Source organism: Bombus pascuorum, chromosome 5, assembly GCF_905332965.1.
Source record: "Bombus pascuorum chromosome 5, iyBomPasc1.1, whole genome shotgun sequence".
NCBI classification, from domain to species: Eukaryota; Metazoa; Arthropoda; class Insecta; order Hymenoptera; family Apidae; genus Bombus; species Bombus pascuorum.
In genome coordinates this window covers 15,574,519-15,596,363 of record NC_083492.1, presented here as the reverse complement: position 1 = coordinate 15,596,363, position 21,845 = coordinate 15,574,519, and the positions used below count along the sequence as shown (strand labels likewise).

General features: G+C 43.4%; 1 protein-coding gene across 4 annotated transcripts in view; it reads left to right on the top strand.

Annotated features, from left to right (window-relative positions):
• LOC132906925 (zinc finger protein ush) overlaps positions 1-21,845 on the top strand; it is a 201,585-nt gene that overhangs the window by 173,366 nt on the left and 6,374 nt on the right. The gene's annotated exons all lie outside the window — the stretch shown is intronic.

Sequence of the window (21,845 nt, the reverse complement as noted above, 5' to 3'; positions counted from 1 at the left end):
CGTAATCGGGCGGCGCGAAAAAGCGGCTGCAAGTAAAAAGAATAATAATCTCCCGGTGGAAAGGCGGCCGGCTGGGTTTCCTAGAGGCGAGGAATGGCAGTTGGGGAGCGTGGCGTGATAACCCTTTCGTTATCAGGGGTTGAATAGGGGGTGGTGGGAGCTTAGCAGCGGACCAGGCGATCCCAGACCCTGATAACGGGCCGATGTCTGATAACTCACACTTTACATTATAATACACAGCACGGGCTGCCAGGTCTCTGTTGTTGTTGCTGTTGTTGCTGCTGCTGTGCTGCTGCTGTTGGTGCTCTGCTGCTGCTCCTGCTGATGGCTTTCTCAGTGGGGATAAATGAAGAGGCTTGTACTGGGTGATTAAAAAGTATCAGAAAACGATTCTGTCTCTTTTGCGAAATATTTCATTATTTTTGATTTTTAAACTCACATCCCTAAATCTCGATCTTCGATATAAAATTTATCGATTGACATACACAGATCGTTTTTCTTATCTCCATCATATTTCACAATCTCATAATATAAAACAGAGAACAATCAGTATACGAAAAATTCCCTCGAATTGCAATCTTCAATACGAAAAAGCATGCTACTTGCTGTGATATTTAATGGATGAAATTTAACGAATCTCAGTTTCCGTCCACTTCTTTAATTATAGTAACGAAAATATAAATTTGCGCAAAAATTCGCGGTCTAATTATAACAATGTGTACAAGAGTCTTTGGAAAATTTACTTCAGGACGTATCGTAGCATTAGTCTCGATAAGCGTCAAATATTCTGATCTCCTGAAAACATAGAAGAAGGTAGGAACGAGGAATTTTGAGATACGGACGTTCGATTCTATGAAGGGGGAAATCCCGCGAAACGGAGATGGGTGGATTCTCGTTGCACACGGATTCGTGACTCGTTTCAACGGACACGGGAACACTAACCAGGTTACCGCGAGTTTCCAGCGGGAGGGTTTTGCGGAGAGAGACTCGAACGCTGGACCCGTTTGATAACGGCTGCCAGCCACCACGTATCTTGGACCCTGCAGGCTTTATTATAAACCTCCTCCTTCACCAGCTTCGCCACCCCCTTCTTCCTTCTTCTTCGGCCAAAGCTCCCTTGACTTCATCTCTCTTTCTCTCTCTCTCTCTCTTTCTCTTGCTTGAACCGCTTCCTCCTCGAATTACGAGTATAATCCTGTAAATATAGAAAACAAGATAAGGTAGGCAAATGCTTTCAACGAGCGCTTAAATCAGCCACGCCGACGGAAACGATGATGATGTCAGTGAATTTTAGCCCTCTTCCACGACACCCAGCGAATTCTCATCGCGCTGGATAAATTCTCCAGGAAAATTTAATTTTTCGTCTTTGTTGTAGTCAATACTATTAAGCGAACGATGTTTCTTGGATTTCTGAGATCGCAAATTTTCCTTAAAGAAACTTATCTATGGTAATGCTGCGCCAACTCACTAAGATTTTATTTTTGTTAAATGTCTCTCACTGTTCATCATCCAATCATTAACACTGACTTCTTCAAGTGAATTTAACATCAGGTAGGAATACTAAAGTCACGTTTGAAAGATCCGCGGTATTTTTGATAATTATTCCAATCTGATTTCATAGTATTCCTGTTGAATCGCTTGTAAAGACAAACGTACGAAGGTACAAGAAATAAAACGCAATCTAAGATATATACTTTGTTCGAACCCTCTGTGGTAGCGAACATGTTATGTTAATCTGTACAGCTATCACCGAAACTAGAATTGACCACTTAACTCTGCACTACCGTGCAAAGAGACCAAAAAAGGTAGGAACAGCATAGATTCACGAAAAGACTTAACAAGATACAGTACCAGTGGAAAAAAGGAAGTAAGAGAAAACACAAGAAGACTGAAAACCCTCCCAATCGCGGAAGACAAGAAGAAGGACAAGGCTCGATAAAAGAGGAAGGTAATACGAAGAAGAAGAAGAGGAAGAGGAGAAAGAAGGAGGTGTTGCAACTCCGTATGCCTCTCGCGAGAAGGGCTACACGGTGGTGGGACCTCTTTATCGTGATCCCCGTCCTGCAGCTCAGCTCCTCATTAGCTCGGCCGCTCATCAATCACTCGTCCACGACCACCGTCTCGTAAAGTCTCGGCCCCCATATCGGCGCAACCTGGGTACCCTGGTTCGAGAGCTATCTCTCACCGCGACCAAACGAGCAGAGAGAGGGGATGTCTGTTTCGTACGTACATACTACATACGTACATAAGTACTTTCGTACGTCGGCTAACCGTACACCAAAGTGTATCGTTGAAACTTCATCCATCTCCCGTTTCGTTCCTCTTTCTCTCTGTATTCCTTCGATCTTGTCCCATTTCTTAATCTTTCGCTTTTTTCTTCATAACGAATAATTATATCTTTTTTTATTATATCGTTCGTCGTTTTTTTTCTTTTTCATTTTGTTGCTTCTCTGTGTTTCTTGAATTCTTTCCACCAATCTTTCGTTCTCTCCTTCGATTTGCGACGACTCTTTGGTGCACGCTTATGGCGTGCCTTTTCTCGATACGTTTCATTGTCTTCTTATTCCGTTGCACGTTCAATCCTTCGATTTCATCCTCGTCTACGTGGAGGCTGGCCGGATTGGCTCGGCTTCGAAAAGAGATACGGTGTCCCAATATTTGGACCATGGATCGCGGGACCTGTCCCTTCTCCAGGCAGAAGATTCGATCGACGGACCACTCCAGCGTCTTGCATCCTTTCCCCAACGTCAGATCGATCGAGATATCGAGGCGAGTGGAGGACCGGCCGCCGCTCTCTCACTCGGTAGCTCACGGTTTCGCCTCCGCGGGGCTACGAAATTCGTCTTCGTTCTCGTTCGATCGGCTCTCTGATACGATTACGGCCAATTGCGATTTGTTTCTCGTGTTTCGCGCAGGGACCTGAGTTTCTCTTGTAACCGCTACTCTCGGTCGTTGGTTTCTTTCGTGGCTGTTTGTCTTGCAGAAATGTAAATTGTTCTTAACCCCTTCGTACATGTAGATAAGACGCCTTGTAGATTTTTATGATTTTTATCTGGAACTATGTGCGCGATGTTCCACATCTTCGGAATACAATTATCACTGAGATATATAAAACCTATGAGATAGAGTATAGCCCTTGTGCTCTGTTATTAAAATATTCTGCCGGAAAGAAACGAGATACGTAATACGAAATTCAAAATCGCAAGGATACGTGACAAGCGTAACGCTATTTCGCTACAAAAGAGACTAAAGACGAAAGAAAAGAAAAGAAGGTGGTCGGGAAGGCAAAACGGAGGGCAAGTTTCAGCAAGTTTCTCCCCAAGTGCCGATACTCCTTAATCACGCTCTCGCGTTTCCTCTCTCCGCGTTGGGTTCAACGACGGCCAACCAACCAGCATCTTCCCCGAAATACGTCCAAGACCTGGGGGAGAGCCGATTCTTCGTAGATACCAAAGTATCTACTTGCCAGAGACGCGGTTAATCTTCGGTCTGGAGTCCTGGCCCTCATATAGCTCGATATTGTTTAACTTGCCTCGTTATCGCTAGATGCACTCTATAGCCATCTCTCCAGGGGTGGAAGATAGCGTGCACCTTCGAACATCGTCCCTCTCCCTCCCCCACAACCCTGTGGCGTTTTCCCCTCGCCTCTCGTCGCCACTTCGTCTCTCCTTCTCTCACCGAGTTGCCAAAGGGGTTGGGACGCCTGGAAGGGAGCTGCATCCAGCTGATAACACCTCCTGAACTGATAACGAGCCGGCCAGGCTCTCGTCCTACGTACACTCCTAGCCCCTCAAGGCTCCCTCCTTGACTCCGTGTGTTTCTACGACGTCGCGAATTCCCTGCGAGCCTCTCACGGCTTCTTCTTCGTCCGACACCACGACCAGCCGTTGGAACTTGCTGCCCTGAAAATTCCTCCTCTGTGCCCTTCCGTCGCCAGGCAAACGTTCAATGACACGAGATTTTCAAACGACGTTTGAGGAGAAAGAGAGTGGTAGTGGCAAAGTGAATTAACACGATGAGAATCGCTACAGGTATTTTCTTATAATTGTTCAAATTTGGATAATCTTTTTCTTTTTTAATTCGAGTACAGTATGCATAGGAATGGAAGTAAGAAAAGTGATGATAATCATACTGCGTTCTTCGGGTTACTAGCGACGAATCGTATTCTTTCGTTACTAAGAAGATCCTTGAGTTCCAGAGAAACACAGAAGAATTGTCATTGATATGCGTAATTTTTTCAATTTCAGTTTTATACCGAGCATTTACATCGAACATTAAATGTCTTCGCGTTTATTACTGAACAAAAAGTTCGAATACTGCCACTTCAATGAGATATCGTCTAATTCTAAAGATCCACTAAAGTACAAGGCTGCTCAGGTTGAAATAATCCGCGAGAAAGTCGACGAGTCACGCGGAATTCTTATCTGTCGATTAGGAAACTTTTTCAGCCGCGCGGTTGCGTCTGATCGTCGACTTTATCTTCCGCGAGGAATGGACCGGCAGTTGCTTCTTCGGTCAAACACGCAACCGTGAGAAGGAAAAGGGCAATGGAAAAGCGTAGAGGGGAAAGGAGAGAATCGCAGAGACGCGGGCAATCGCGTCTGCGAGCTGCTCTCCGACGTCGACAACGATAAGGTGACGCGACGCGCCGATATCTGAGCCTTGGCACAATACGTCCCTGCGCGTCTCCACGTGCATCCACTTCGCGTCTGAGATTTCGAGCAAACGGAACACGAGATGCTTCTCCTCCTCTCTGCTTCCTCTCGAAGAAAATTATTTTCGTCGCTTGTTTCGAAAACATGGTTTAGTTTCAAAGTGATTAGACTGCTGCAGAAAGACGTGAAGCGTAAGTTATTCTACAGCGTATTCGGTACACGCGACTAACAATAATAATAGTCGAGACAGATTGAAAAATTCGAAATTTTCCGTAGCATACCGCGACGAACACAGCTACGAAAATTCTACTTATCCTTGTCACTGATTCATCTTCGTCAGGTCGCATATAACTCTAACTTATCGCCATCGTTCTTCCCCGACGATGGAAAAAAGAAAAAAGAAACGGAAGACAAGAAATCGGTGAAAAAGAGCGTGATAGAAGTCAGAATCTGCTCACGGTTCACGACACGTTCGCGATAAAACTTATCGATTCGATAGGAAACGAGGAGACGGCGATACGAAACTTCGTGACCGTCCTGGCCCAACAAAGAAAATCGCTCGGCTTCGTGGAATTTTCACGGTGCATCTCGAAATATCTGCGACTCGACGAAGAGGTAGCAATTGCCGGTGATTACGATATCTGTGGAAAAAGGGGAAATAAAAACTTTATTCCTCCATGGAATACATTATCGCAGGCAACTGATGGTACAACTCTTCGACGATGATTCATCGACGACCGACTGTTTCTCGCTTCCATGCCAGATATATACGCGATATACGTCTTCTGAGAGATCTTGGCGCGAAAACGATTAGAATCCTTTCTCGGTATTCCCTGGCACGGACGCAACCGCGAGATATCGCGCGATTTATCGCTCCATTTTTGCGCCGTGACCTTGGATCATTTGTACGGTTCCGTGTTGCACTCACAGACACGATTTATCTCGAATCGGGTCGTTTCGCGAACATCGATAGTCGCGGACTACTACATCGTCGCCTGGAGACCGCGTAGACGCTCGTTAAGAAGCACAGTCTCAGTCTACGATTGATTTTTCCACTTGGTATTTTTGGGTCAACTTCGAGGAAGTTTCTTGGATGTTCGAGAGTTTTATCGATGGTAGAATGACAAGTAGAATTTTGTGCTCCACTTGGGAATGTTAGTGCGGTTATCGGGATGAATGGGTCTGAAACTTTTTCAATCTGTGGTTTGTTTTCTTTTCGAGAAGATGGAAGACATCGAAAGTATCACTTGCTCGCAAACTTGTAACATAAAATACAGATCCACTTTTCAAAAAAGAGAATCTTCATTTCCATTGTATATTGAATTGTCGGATCGATGCTTCTTACAATGTCTACGTTAAAGAAGACGTTTCAGAAGAATGAGATCGTTACTATGTTACACATACAACATATATTTATTTTACTATATGTATATTTTATTATTTACATATATATATTTCGAAAGACGTAACAACACGAATATTTGCTTTGTAATTACCCTGGAATCATAATTACGCGAACTTTCGTCCACGACCCACACGCACGCCAAGGACGTGTGTCATGCCATAAACCAGGAACAAGAAGGAACAATTAACGATGCGGAGGAGTGAAGCGAGGACTTGGTTCGGTTCGATTCTCCATTAGACTGACGGATGGGCCTCGATTAGGCTTCCCTGGATAACCAAGGGGGCAGTGTCTCGTGGCGAAGAAAAGGCGTTGTGCCGAAAAAGGAAAAGCAAGGAAGCGCGGCGAAAACGAGACAACGAGATGGCAAGCAAAAGGAACGAATAAAGAGCAGAAAAGAAAAAGATTAAGATGCAAGAAGAGAAAAGAAACGAAGGAGACAGAGGACGAGGAAGGAGACAAGAGGAGTCGAAGAAGATTACTCTTTCTCCTGGAAGAAGGAAAAAGAAGGGGAGGAGGGGAGGGGAGGGGTTAAGACATAAAGCATAAGCAATAACGAGGCGCAGACTATCATCGACCTATCGGAAATAATTATTCTCTTTCTATCGAAGCGACTCAGAGAGAAGAGAGAGAAAGAGATGGAAGAAGAGAGAGAAGGGGGTGGATACGAGCGAAAGGGAGCAGAAAGAGGGGAGTATAAGTAAGTATAAGTGACTTTGCCACACGGTCCTAAGATAATGCCAAGGGCCACCTTCCAGGAATTAGTATTTATTGTGACGCGATACAGATAGCGGTCACGGTACGCCCCTGGCGTACCTGGAGCCCCCAGTCCCACGAATTATGGTTTTCAATATGATGACGGTTTCGTATCTGCCGACCGACCTCGCTCTCATCTCTCTTTCTCCTTCTCTCTTCGTCTTCGTCTTCGTGTTCTCCTCCTCTTGCTCTTTTCGGAACGTCCGCCTTTCTCTTCGGCAGCCTTCGAGATATACTTCGTCCGCGGGCTCGTAAACCGTCTAAAAGGCTTCGACGATTTTTGCCTCGCCGCTGCTCGCACGCACGAAAGATCGCTGGTCGCGCAGAACCTTCTCTTCTATCGCTTCCAACCCCTTGTCTTTTTCTACTTTCTTCGATTTCTTTCAGGTTTCTTCTTCTTTTAATTTAAAGCGTTCTTAATAGAGTTATCGTGGTATCTTTCGACGCGAAATGATAATTGTCGGTCGAGGAGGGTGGAAGGTGGCTAGAAATGAAAATAACGCTTACTTATAAATAATAATTGGAATATTATTATAATAATTAATAAGTAGAATAAATTTCAAATAATTGTACCATCGTTCGTAGCTGCGATCCTAATCATTCGCCCCTACAAATTATTCTACAATTTTGAAAAGTATTCGTTTCTACGTCTTTGCAAATAAAATTGTCTCCGGCGAATCTCTAATCCTCCAAAGGAAAGACACTAATTTTTACGTGGCCGTAGTACGAGATAAATAATTCTAAAAATCGCCGGTATCTCTTGCGAGAGGTGAACGAGAATGGCAGAGGGAAAAAGACGGATTGGAACGGGTGAAGGGCTCGCTGGGGGTGGAGAGGTGCTATCATCGGTACGTAAGCACGAAATATCGCGACATCGTAGTGGCTGTACGCTGTAAAAATATTTTAAGCGGCTCCCGAAGGCACGGTGCAGCCATGGGTCGGGGGTGGTTTAGTGGCGGCGCCTGAAAAAGCACGATTACGTTTACGACTTCCCTCTCCGTCTGTCGACTCGCTCACCCTCCGTCTGCCTTTTCCCACGAACCACCACCGTGAAAGGGGGATGGATCCGTCGCGTGCTCGACAAATTTTCAATCGGATCTCCACCGTTTCCTCGCCCAATTTTTCTCGTACCTTCTTTTTCGAAAAATATCTTAATTATCGGTTTGAGTAAAAATTATGGACTAAATGGTATTATATTTGCTGCACTTAACAAGAATCGTGGATCAAACGAACGGTTTCAATTTATAGATGGTTTTAATGAAGATGATTGCTATGCGAAACCTAGCCACTTGTGAATTACTCAAATCGTGTATTCATAAATAAAATTGTCTATAAAATTGCGTGTATGTCTATTGCAATGGAGTCCGACGGATATTTTCCAAATCTTATCTCAGTATTTCTATTTTCTGGTTGATTCTATATTTCCGTTTCTACCTTCTTGCTTCTTTGAACTACACGGAAATCAAATACGACAAATCCATTTTGTGAAACTCTTACCTTTAACACAACAGTATAGGATTATTATTTAATTTCTCAAAACCCAAAGAACTAATCGCGATAGAGTCGATCAGTTTGGCTTCGATGTGACTTACGTTACATTTCGCAGCTTCACGCGCTTCATTATTTCAATATCTTCGGGTCCACCCTCGTCCTATTTTTCATTTATCTAACGCTCTTCATCCCTCCAGCATTAATAAAACATCAGCTACGTTTCTCGATTCCTATCGGGAAAAGGAATAAATATCTCAATACGCACTCTGCGATTCATCTTCCACATCACTGGGAAGACAGCAAACCACGTCCGCCGTAATCTCGTAGGCGTATGGAGCTTATCGTCGTCGTGATGCGAAAAATCGGGTCAAGCGTTGGGTTTCGTCGCGTGAAAGGGTGGAAGCAGCGCCTTATTAAGAAAGATGGCGCGGCATCAGAGAAAAAGCAACACGGCTAACCGTGAGGAGGTGGGATGGAAAGAGAGGGTTGAAGGGGTGGACGCGGTATTATCTTCGCGCAACCCATTCCTGCGACCTTATCTACCGTAAAAACTTCGGCTTTAACCACCGGGGATCATAATCGAGCTTATCTCTCTGCCACCCTATCCCACACGCTCACCCTGCGTTCCGTCTCGTTCTAACTCATCGTCGTTGCACCGAAGGCTATCTGCCGCTTTTACTCTCGTCTATCGCCCCCTGACGCGCTATCGTGGATTTTATCGCGAAACTTTGGATCGACTCGCAGAGACGGAGATCGTGAGGAAGAAGAGAGCCGCGGAAAGAGAAGCGGAGGCTCTTATTGTGCGCTACGAACACCTCGAGGGTTGGATGATTGACGAAAGGAAGGAGATCGTGGATGCTTCAGATATTATAGAATTAGACCGGTTTGGAGATTGATACACGAGGTCCTCCATTCGTCATGCGATTATAGTCAGCGAGACTGTACGATACAAAATAAGACGAACGTTAGGAATAATAAAATTACATTGCATTTACTTTGGAATAATAAAATTACATTTACCTAGTATCTAAACAATCAAGGGGTAAACAATCGAGTTAAATTTGTTAAAATCGCCATTGATCGCTTGGTAATTTTATTTGTTAGATTGTCGCATTGCAAAGACCCATCTGATATAATTATTCTTTTCATTACACGCATCTGTTTGTTTATAAGTATTTTACGACTGAAAGTACTTAAATGTCGAAGTTCTTAAAATTTTGTACTAAGTCGTGGTGATGAAATAGTTGCTTACTAATGAAATTCAGCCTCGTTGTTAAAGATGAAACAATCCAACGGTACTCTGGATTTTATTTCATACGAGTATCAATCGTGGCAGCGAAATTCGAGGCACGAGGCGCGATGTACGTCGGTAACTCACGGGAATACCGATAAACGACACAAAATTAACTTCCACTCTCGCCGTTCCCTCGCGTCGACTTCCTCAGACACTCGATAAAAATCCATTTCCACGTATCTCCGTCTCCCTCCCGTCGATTTACGACTCTTTCACCCCCGTTCCTCTTTTCTCGAACGCAGGCAACATCGAACGACGGCCCAATATCATCGAAATTGAGCGATTCCAAGCGTTCCTCCCGTACGAAGCAAACTGGCAACTTCGGTTGGAAGTCGAGGGGTTCCTCTGCGTTTCTCGTTCGTGCGCTGCTACTTTACTACCCCGATGGCAAACGAACGTACGTGCTGTTTCGCCAACGAGTGTATCCGTGTGCATAATGCTACTTGCCACGCGGGTGTAATTTTTATGAACGCTCGTTTGCATGCAACATGTCATTCCTCGTAAAATATAGTAAATCGACGCTTGAACAAGTGAATTTATGTGTTGTGTTTTGACACCGGCAGATACGATAGAGGAACGTGAGAAAGACGATATTGAGAAAAACGAGAGCAACTATTTTAGGAGAATCCTTTCTTATCATATATTTACCCCCGTCTAAGACCATTCGATGGAAATCGATGAGAGAAAGTAAATTAATCTACGAATTTCGTAATATCAAATTATTTTAACAGCCGTCTCGATCTATGTTTCTATATGATTATATTTTTACGGTCATCTAAGATTCTGCTCCTCGCTGTTCCTTTTCCATTTCTTTAAAACTACATTTATGGTCTGTATACAACGTTCTTAGAACATTTTAGCGGCTACTAAATGCGCAGTCTGGTTATACTGAGATATAACGGCACGCTTAACTCTGGGCACGTATAGGTACGTGAGAGTTCGCTACGCGGGGGATTGTTCGTGGACACGATCGTAAATATGACCCCCTTCGAGTTTTCGATACCTCAACGGCGACTTTACGACGATCTGGTCTGCGAAAATTGCTCATCGATTCCACCAACTCCGGCTTAACACGCATCGTTCACGCTTGCTGTCTTCAACGCTGTCTGTGGATTATTCACAAACTTATGACAATGGACAAATTTATTTAATAATCTACATCGGAGAAAACAGCTTCGAGAACTTTATCGTTTCCATAAGGCGTAAAGTTCGAACTCGTTAAATTTTGAAAATGAAATAACATATTTTGATAATCACGTGGACTGTATTTTTCGAAGACCAAAAGTTAAGAAATGACGATAATAATAATCATCAATCTTCTCTGATAGAATATTTCAATAAATCCCACTTTTATTCAACCTCGTCTCCCAGAACGCTTTTCTCAAAATTTGTCATAAAATCGCGTAATTTCCATAGGGCACACTATCAAAATTTACAACGTTTTATCAATAAATATCGCAACCGCTTTAGAAAGCAACTAAACCAATCTCCGTATCTGGTATTTGGAAAGCATCCAGCAAGAGTACACCGCCAGGTTGCTGGTTTCTACTCCAGCTAGATGAACGCGTCATGAGTCAAAACTTTCGTGGTCCGACGAGGAAAATCAAAGAAATAGAACTAGACAGGAGGAGGATCGAGGGGGGCAAGGTGGCGAGATATACCGAGCCCGCCCTTTGATAATTATTCATTCGGTCGACTTCCAGAGCGGTTCGATATCGATCTTAAAACGTCGTCCAGAAGGTAGGCGAGAAGTGTCCTGGTCAGATACGAAATCTCGTTGTGTCGGTTCACCGTCGTCGTCGTCGTCGTCGTCGTCGTCGTCGTCGTCGTCGTTGTTGTCGTCTTCGTCTTCGTGGTCATTCGCAGGCAACCTCTGTCGCGAGCAGAAAACAGAGAGCAAGTTGCAAAGGGAAGAGAAAGAGAGGAAGCTCGTCGGCCTTAATGTATGCACGTCGAGGTCCTGCCGAGCGATAATTGCCCGATGTGGCATTGCCTTCGTGGCAACGAGCATTGGTCACGTCTCAATGTTTTAAGCCGCGTTCACAGTGTCCTCCGATTGATTCACCGCTTCACGATCGAAACGATCGCTCCGCGAAATTTCTTCATCAACGAGGATCGAGTTGGAATTATTCTCGTGCTTTTGACAGACAGAATTCTCTTTTAGATGATATCATTCCTCTTTTTTCTTTTTTATTATGAAAATGCAATTTGGTAGATTCTGGAAATTCACACTGAATTAATGTCATCTCAAAGTTCCCATTTTAAAAAAAGTCAGGCACTTTGCCTCGTCGAAGGACTTGAAATTTTATCGTATTAACCAAATATCGTAGATACTCTGAAGATTTTGAATAATTCCTGCTTCTCGTACATCTAATTATCTACGTTCAACGTAAGAGATTCCCGCTAGCCAGAGATATAACATGAATTTCATTCGCAAACTTTGAAATATCTATCCTCTGCATCCTCGATTATCCGCATTCAACGTGAAGGAATCTTCTACTATGAAAGATATAAATTATGTTTCAAATTTCTATTCCAAACCCTACATTCAGCTCTATTTTTACCACCCAACGACAAGACGACGCAACAACCCGCATAGAATCATCTCTCTGACAGCTGCAACCTGTCCATGGATTCGTGTTGATCCAGGAAGTCTGGATTCTGAAAGAGAGTCTACTCTCCATACTGTCGGTCGTTTCTCATGGTTGATCCAGGCTGTGGTCCTCTTTGGAAATTTGTAAAGAGTCGAATCGACTCGATCGTGGCCGAACAGAGGGCCGAAAGGTAACGAGACTAAAGATTGACCGGATCAGATACGAGCGGGTAGGACCGGCCAGTCCAGATTCTCGCGATAGGAGAATTTAATAACCTGCTACGTGGCGGAGGGGGAGGATGGCAGGCCGATAGGGTGGCTGGAAGGTGGTACAAGGAGGGGGTGCAATAATATCGAGAGATATCGATCTTTAATTAGGCACGCAGCGCGGGAACGAGAGATTAGATCTGTAGCTAGACGAGAAGCGAGTTCTGGCCATCTTCCCTCCTCTCCTCTTGTTTCTCTCTCTTCCTCGCGCTATTCCTCTGCTTTCCTATCCCTCTTATACGACCATTCTTTCTTCCCCGTCCCCTTTCCATCATCTTTTTTTCTTCTCTCGTCTCTCTAACTTGCTCGAGTTCTGCTATATACTGGTCCTTCGAAGATCTTTCGGCTGCTTCGTAGTATCGTCTGCCACAATGAGACTCGATCCAGATCCATTTTCGTTGATTGTATCGAAAGAACGAAGAAAGGCAGTTCGATGGTATCGCTACCGGGCTCGCCGGAATATTTTGTGAATATAATTGCCGTGGATTTGTTTTATTTGGAAGCAATCTGTGGAAGCCTCCGGTTGGCGGCCATTGTCGTGCGCATTCAATGGTACTTTTATCTTCTTTGTCGATGAGAACGAAGAGAGGAAATTGGTCACCGGTTGTCGCGCCATCGCTCTTCTTAAAATATTTATACCATATGATTTGTAGCTCGTCGATTTACTAATCGACGATATCGATAAATTGACGAGTGACAAGCGTAGATCGTAAATAACCGTTTTCTATTTTCTAAAACGATGCAAAAGTCTATCGAGCTTGTAGCGGCGTTTGAAAAGTGATTTGATTTTGCTCGATTTTGAGTTGGTCGTTGTCGATCTATTAAAATTATCGGAAAGTGTCTCCTTATTGTAACAGCCTCTTTGGTTTAGAAACGTCGTTACAGGAGCTGAAGAAGAAGAGAAAAAGAGGAGAAAGAAAGACAAGGGAGATGGCGTGATTCGTGAATAAGTTGGTATCGTGGGCAGGACGTTTTGTTGCCTCCAGAAAACGGGAATCCGGAATTTTAATCGAAGGAGGAGGCGGCAGATAATTTTCAACGCGTGTACGCAGCACGAGCCCGTTGCGACCATGCGCATTGAATATGCAGAGAGCCAGGGATATGCTTTATACGTGTCGACGATTAAGCCTTGAAAGATGGGGCAGTCATTAAGAGATACCAGCCGTTGACACCAGCGGAGACACTCGAACAGATAAACCTTTTCCTTTTTTCCCTCGGTACTCGCACCTCAACAGCGTGCTCCCTGCAGTTCGATGCATTCTTTTTGCTCGTCTATGTTACATCTGGTTTCCTTTAAATGCATTTTCTGGATTGTGCGGTGGTTTATGGTAATTCGTAAACTTCAATGTTCTCCCCCTCAATCCATTCATTGTAAGAATAAATGTGTTTAACCCACGACTGGTATCGTTGCAGTACTTATTTTTCAAATATTTTATTTTATCAAACATTGTATATATATCTGAGGCGTTGAAATTCAAAATACATGTATATCTTGATATTAAGTAACGTAAATTATCCTGGTCACCTATATGACTCAAGGATAACAATTAAGGGCTAGGCGTCTGGACTTTTCCAACAAACTTTCAGCCAAATTTGTTCTAGTTCGCTTTTAATTAAATCGAATATATCAATTTCGGGTTTCTATGGGAAAATCTTGAACGATACCCGTGTTATTCAGGATATTCGTAGTTTGATTTAAAGGACAAAGAGAGCGAGACGCGGTACGTTGCTCCTCGCAGCACGGCTGGGCGGGCTCGATTTCTGGTTTTCACCGGCACCAGAAAAAATCACCAGCAAAAGCAGTGAAAACCAAGCTCGGTGACAGATGGCGAGTACTGATAACGTCCCTCGAAGGTCCTGCTAGCAAGCGAAACGACCTGCACGGATCCTGTTCCTGTCGCGAGATAAAAGAAGAAACAGCTGCGTCCCGGCGCTGATCGGAGATCGTTCTCCCGTACGAGAATGCTTTCGACGTAGGACAATCGTATGGGAATTTATGGCGATCATTTGTTTATCTATTTATTCTACGGGCAAAATAGACAATGAGCGGGACACGGGTCCGCGTTGTAACCGAGACGAGGAACGCGTTAATCGGTCGATGGAAAACACAAACTGACGATGAGCAGTTAAGGAATTAAAAATATATTCCTTCTTTTCGCATCTTCCTCTTTACTTTCTAAAAAATTATTTCTTTCTTTGCTTTTTATTTAAAAATACAAGAATACATATAACGCAGACAATATACAATATATAAGATATAAGAAAGGTAAGTTTTCTTAAATTCCTTAGTTTAACACTAGAACTATCGCACAAGTCAAATTGACTGGTTTTACAATTTAATTTTAAAATTCCTACTTCATGTTATATTTTTTTCCATAATGACTTTCGCAACGATAATTAGAAGAGTAATATAATGAATTTTATTTTCTTTTTTATGTATTCAAACTCAAAATAATTTTGTATCAAGGCTACTCGTACCAATACCAGTCAAAATGTTTGGTACTCGTCAAAGTGTAAAAGGGTCCTGCAATCTGTCTATCGAACCCCAATTAACCAGTTTCCTCGTTTCGTACAACTTCCCACACGTTTTGAAAATTTTTACTGCGTATCATTCAATATGACGATATCAGATATCAGGAAAATTCCGGATCGATCGCTAGATGCTAACACTAGAAATACCACACCAATCAAAACGACTGGTTCTACAACTTTATAAATATGTCAAACCTCGTTTAGGGATCATGATCCCAGATGGATTAATAATATCAAAAATGTGCTACATAACATGGAATTCCTTCTGTAAGAAAGTAATAAATCAATATAAAAATATTCTACTATTACGTATTTTTTAAAGACCAGTCATTTTCACTGGTTTTGGTAGAATAGCTTCGTGTTAAAGTTCAAGTGTTAAGGATACCTAGATTTTTGCTCTCTAAGTTGTCTTCAGGAATATCGTACGTGAATTTGTGCCTGATAATAACAATTTTGTAGCTCGGGAAGCTGAACGCAGGCGAGCTAAGATAACCTGAGATCGATAAAATCAACGTGCATAAAATCAAAATGCATCATAGCTGCGAACAACAAACGTGCCAGCACGTAATAAACTTTCAACAGGTATAACTAGCAACGAGAGAGCAACCATTACGAGTCTCATACATACGCTATATCCATCGTTAAATATCGCCATTAGAACATAATATAGCGGCATAATTGCACTAATAACGAACACCATTAGCTTTATTCACTCGGCTCAATGAACTAATAATATTCCCAGCTAGTAATCGGCGCGTATTTTCGTTGCGATCGACCATCCAGCTCTGATCGAGTAATTAAGTGGTAAATGGCTGAAAGTCGAAATGTTACGCTATCTCGTCACGATATCGACGCCCGGGATTTATCGTTGCCCTTTAGCATAATTACTATCATTATTGTCCTACGTATGTGCACACGCGAGAGCTCGTCACGTGAAATACTCTCGCATGGACAGGTGAGCACGCGAGGTGTTACGTTTCTCCGATCCCTCGTGTTACGTTCAAAAACATCGATACGCGATCTTCATGGACGATCCTCGATCGATCTACGGTGTAATTAAATTTTCGGATCGATCTGCGAGATACGCCTGGTCGATCGAGCAATCCTTGTTTAACGTCGTTCAACCAAAGATTTATTATATCCTGCAGCCATTCGAAGAAGTTGTAGTTTTCGCGTTAGTTTTCTTTCGTAAAAGTAGAAAATGATGTTCGATAGGTAGATTAGTTTGTTCGATTTTTGTAGTAGCGTTTAACAACATGCATCGACTCGATTAGATGTCCGATTAAACGGATAAATAGTTTTTCTTGAAAGGAATGATGCAATTTGTGTGACACGTTCGCAATCTGACCTGGGTCATTACATGATGCGTCACAGTGTTATTTATGATTTCTAATTGACCGACAACACGTGATACGAGATGAACGAGTATAATTGCCTGGAGATATTGGAAGAGGAAATCAGTGATACCAAGACAAGGAGTAATTAACATAGCTTGTTATTAGAACTTCGTTAACTTATAATATAGTGCTCTGTAAGCTAGCCGAAGATACGAAAGTAATTTTCTTAGCGACGAAATTAAATGTTAAATTTGAAAACTTGCGTGTCTGTATCGTATGTAAAGATCTTATATCGTCTTTTACGATCTGATCGAAGATCCAAATACGCAAAACGGGAATCTTCGATTTGCCTAAGATTTCCATTTCCTCTTTTCGTATAGTTGATTAATTATCCGTCGAAATTCTCAAGACACGGTGATCGCAGGCAATTCGAATCGCCTGGTCGCCGTGTCACTACACGTATGACGGCCACGTATAGCCATGCGTGTTGATACGCAGATAGAAGACGAGGTGGACGTAGTAAGAGCTTTGCATGAATAATGTTCTCCGCGACGTGATCTGAACTTCTTGGAAGGGATGGACTGAACGGTGGACGGTCTCGTATAAGATCCTCTCTCTCGTTCCCCTCCAGCCGGCACCCCCTCGTCGAGACGACGAAGAAAACGACGGAGGCGAGGAGCAAGCCGGAATAAAGGCAGATCGAAGATATCGGATCGATCGGGTAGATTTGCGTTTTAATGAGGTGTGCTTGCACCGATGCTTGGTGAATCTTGAAGAGCTAAGTGTAACGGGACGAATTGAATTGATCGATTGCATCGGTGTTTAATTGAATCGGAACATGGACAGTTTCGTTTCTAGAGACGTCGTCCGGTAAATTGTGCATAATGTTGTAGTACAAGGGACGGCGCGATCCTTGTCCACCAGCCACGATTGCTCGAGTACCATCCAATCGAATGTTTTTCAGCGACCTTCGTTTCTAAAGGAATCGATGCTTTAACCAGCGAAACGGTTGCTTCTTCATTACATGGCACTCGAAAGAAATTAAGATCAAATCGTCCTTTAACCTAGGGATGAAAGCCAGAATTCTTTAGTGTCTTCTTACAATTTTATAAAGTCACTCGTCTAGCAACTTTTTCATTTTTAAGTTACGTTGAAATATCTTCACCGTTTAAAAGGTTTTCGTCGTTTCGTACCATTTTAAGGTGAAATTATATTGTACATACAAGCAGCAACGACGCAAGTAAGTATTAAAAGTCTCTCAGGTATGTTTCGAGGTGGCAGATAGAACGTTTTAAGGAGAACGATAATATTATTGATACATCGATGAATTATTATACAAAACGAATTCCGCTTGTCTCTCATCTTCCTGCCTACGCACGACTATAAAACGAACCAATCGATATCCAACTCTCTCGATCAAACTCCATCAACGTCGACTCTAATTCTCTTACGCTACGTCTAAACTGTCCTCGGGGTGTCTTATAAAGCTTACCACAGAAACGTCGTCCGAAACGGAGCGCGACTGTCAACCATAGCGTTCGGGCGACAACCGAAGCGTTCAGCTAGAGGAAGAGGAACAGGATCAAGCGAACACAGAAGCGAGATCGAATAGCCACAAGGAAGAGGCTCGACGCGCGGCGTAGGAGCCGATGAGAAGGTTGCGACTTGAGCTCTCACTTAGCAGCCGCAGTGTCACGATCGGGACGGCTACATTAGCATATCTCCACGATGCAGCGTGGTAGAGTAGAGAGAGGAAAAGACGGTGACTACCGATGGAAAGAGGAAGAAAGAATAACAGTGAAGAGGGGATGGTGGAGGGAGGAGAAAAGGCAGAAAGAGAAAAGCAAAGTGTTCATGGATGCATCGGTACGAGTGGCATGCACCTCTGGCATGGGTCGTGGCCCCGTGAAAAGAGGGCGCACACTACCATAATACAGCTTGGAAAGAAGGAACAAGAAGAAGAAACAAGACGAAGAAGAAGAAGAAGAAGCAAAGAGGACTCACTCAGGCCTCACTAGCCCTGCCTGTTACCTGTACGTCGCGTGTTTGCCTACCCGCGTCACGATCAGGATCCTATTTGCATAGCGCCGATGAAGCTGCTACCGTTGCGCTCGTTTTCCTGCCACCGCACCGGTGTACTGCCATCGTATCCTTCTTCCTTCGGGTGCCAGCTACGCGTCCAGCCAACAGCAGATGACGAGTAGCCAATTGGAAGGAAGTAGACTCAACGTGTTCGCTGTTGGCTCACAGTAATCAGCAAAAGGTCATAGTCGATGGAAACTGAGGGCTGATTGTACGAATTGTGAGACAGAATGGAGTTCTAGGCTTTTTGTAAATTGTTTCAGTGAGATTTTAATGGTAGAAATTCGTTGTATAGCGAAGTTGGAAAGACGTTGTAAGGCTTAGGAGAATAAAAGGGGAAGAAGGATTTATGGGCTGAAAGTATAGTAGAACTTAATTTATTTGATGATAACGAGGAATAAACAGTTTACGCAATAGGTGTTTTCCAACTCTGCCCATTATCCACAGTCTTTTTCTTTTTTTTTTTTTTCTTTTTTACTTTAATAATGGCTTCAGTCGACAGCAGTTCAGTTAATTAGGCATTAACTAAAATTTTATGCTAATAAATGGAGTTGTACCGTATGGCGTTCCAACATGCATACGATGCGATAAATTATAATGTAATACCTGGCTGAAAATGGGCCACGTGCCGCGACTACGACACGCTATACGATATGTAATTTTTACACGACGAGCACGTGTCTCTGCTCTTTATTCGCAATATATTTTTTAACGACCAAGGAACGAGCTTAAACAGAATCTTTGAAAACCATAAAAAATATTTGCCATATATCAAAGAGATTTGGTCGATAATTTGACTTTTAAAACATAAATCTCTGCTATTACTTCTCTACCATCGGCTTTAAGATCTATAACCAATCATCAAATTACAATCCTTTTCAAAAACAAAAAAAGAAAAAACGAGAACAATTTCCAAACGAATCTTTCTGGAACAAACGAAAGAAATCAAGCTCGAAGAAAAGACTTGTGAAGAAAGACCATCTAAACATTGACTAACAGGTAACAGGTGCGGTTGTTTCTAAATTCAATTAAAACCACTCAACAAAGGGAACAATGGCGTAAGTGGCAAAGAGCAGGAGAGCTTCCGAACTCCGTTTCTCACGCGGCTGTTCGTTTCTCGCATATAGCGGGGCCGAAGGTGTACACGGGCGCGGTATCGGTTCTGAGAATGGCTTATCAGCCCGCGGATATGTTAATGGCGGCCGTGTTTGCCCCCCTCGTGCCCCCATCTGCCCTCCACCATCGGCCACCACCACCACCGTCTTCTTTTCGAGATATATTACACCCTCAACGAACCCGGAGGTGGTTGGTGGCGATTGTAGTAGGTGGTTGTAGGCGAGCAAGGTGCAGCCCTCTCGATCGGCCGTTGAACGTTTGCATGCACGTGCAATTAAGAATGGTCGAAGCCGGTAACGAGAATGAAAGGCAGATAGAGGCGACTGGACGACCGTTTGCGGGTTTAATAGTTCACTTCGTGGGACATCGTTCGTGCTTGATAGAGTCATTTCGAGAGAGAATGTCCTCGACGAAGATTCAATCGTGTGTTCTGTAACCGATCGGTGATTCCAATTGTCCCGATACTAAAATGATTTAGTTTATTGAACACAAATTTATTTGCTTTTTGAAAAGTTAAGAGAATTGTTAATGGTGGTTGTTTGCACGTTGACATGAGTCAAAAGTTACGAGAAAAATTCAAGAAAAATTACCATCTATACATACGATACCAGGAATACGTGCAGGAATAATAATATGTATTGAGTAAATTGAAATCAATTGGAATAATAAGCTACTTCTTTCGTTGTATCGATTATATCGTAAAAATGTCATATCTTCAGTATCAAAGATACTATTGTAGAAACAAAGTACTACGTTCTCTGACGATTTCGAAAGATTCGTAAGAAAAGCTTCTTTCCCCCTAATCTTCAAAACTGAAACTCAAAAATCGCCCTCATCGAAAGTAATTCTATGACAGGAAAATTCAAGCAACTAATACAATACTTGCACAATTTCGATCAATTTCACCGCAACGAAGCTCGCGCGTAAACGCGAGACGAGCGTGTTCCGCGGACCCAGGTAGCTTGTACGCGCGTGCAATTAAGAATGCTCTCTCCCTCGCCTCCTCGTGCAACGAGCAACGACGACAAGCTGAACTGGAAGAAATAGGGCCTCGAAGGCAGAAGATAGCATTAGGAAAAGGAGAAGATGCCACGAGAAGGAAGAAGGATGAAGGAGGAACGCGATGGTGCTGGCGAGAGTCGGTCCGATCCATCGATGACCGCTTATTTACAGAGAGGCAGAAGGAACACGACCGAGCTGTAGATGCGAGCCGTGGATAGGCTAGAAGTGCGCTGCAACCCTTTGCCCAATCTACCTCGGCATCTCGCCTCCTCTTACCTCGTTTCTTCTCGTCTCTCTTCTCTCGCTCGTGTACAACGAGAAAGTCCCGACGAGCCTCGCCCAAGCAGGCAATTAAAGCATCCGGGTAATTCGACGGACGATACGCGTGTCGTCTCGATTTCGAGGACAACCCACCTGGACGGTGTAGTCCGTTTTGTCCCGCCTTCCTGGCATATATCCGCGTGAAGGATCACCGGGGAAGAGAGAAACCACGGACAGAGATATACGGTGATCGGAGGTGTCGATGCTTTGTCCAGACTCGTTTTACTGCTTGGCAACAGGATTTTACCCAAGTACAGCCATTTCTGCGGATTCGATGTGTATAGGGTTGAATTTTCGGATGTCGAAGATCGTGGCTTTTGCAGCTTAATGTCCGCCAAACGTTCGTTCATATTATCTCTTTCTTCGATTGTTTCGTGTTAAGGTACTTGATCCTGAGGATCATATTTAAAGACCATTATCTCTTTCTTCGATTGTTTCGTGTTAAGGTACTTGATCCTGAGGACCGAAGCTGAAGCTGCTGTTGTCAGAAACAGGTGGAAAAAAAAATGAATGGAAAATTCAGGTATTTTGGGACTAAATATGTTTCAGGTAGAAAAACTTTTACGTCCGTTAATTTCGCTTTAAGATAGACTGTCGTTGAAAAAGGATGCAAGAAGGCGGAGCGAGAGAGCTTGAAAGATAAAGTAGTTAAACGACGAGGAACTTACGTAACCGTTCCATTTCCCACAACATTAACACATTAATAAAACAAACTATGAATTCCTCGGTCTCACAAGCCGCCCAGTGGAAATATTCTCACGGTACAACTTCCTCGATCCGCAAGTCAAATCCAAGATATACATCGAAATCGAAATTTTTATTTAGTCGGATTCCACGCTTCAGCGTCACAAGACTGGCGAACCTGAAACTTTCCAAATTATATTGTACAAAAAGCGTTTTCAGATCCTATGAAAGCGTACGCGTCGTTTCACAGGATGCCGTGGCTAGGCAATAAGCCGAACAACCCCATGGTGTCGAACTTATCCGAGATTTCGAC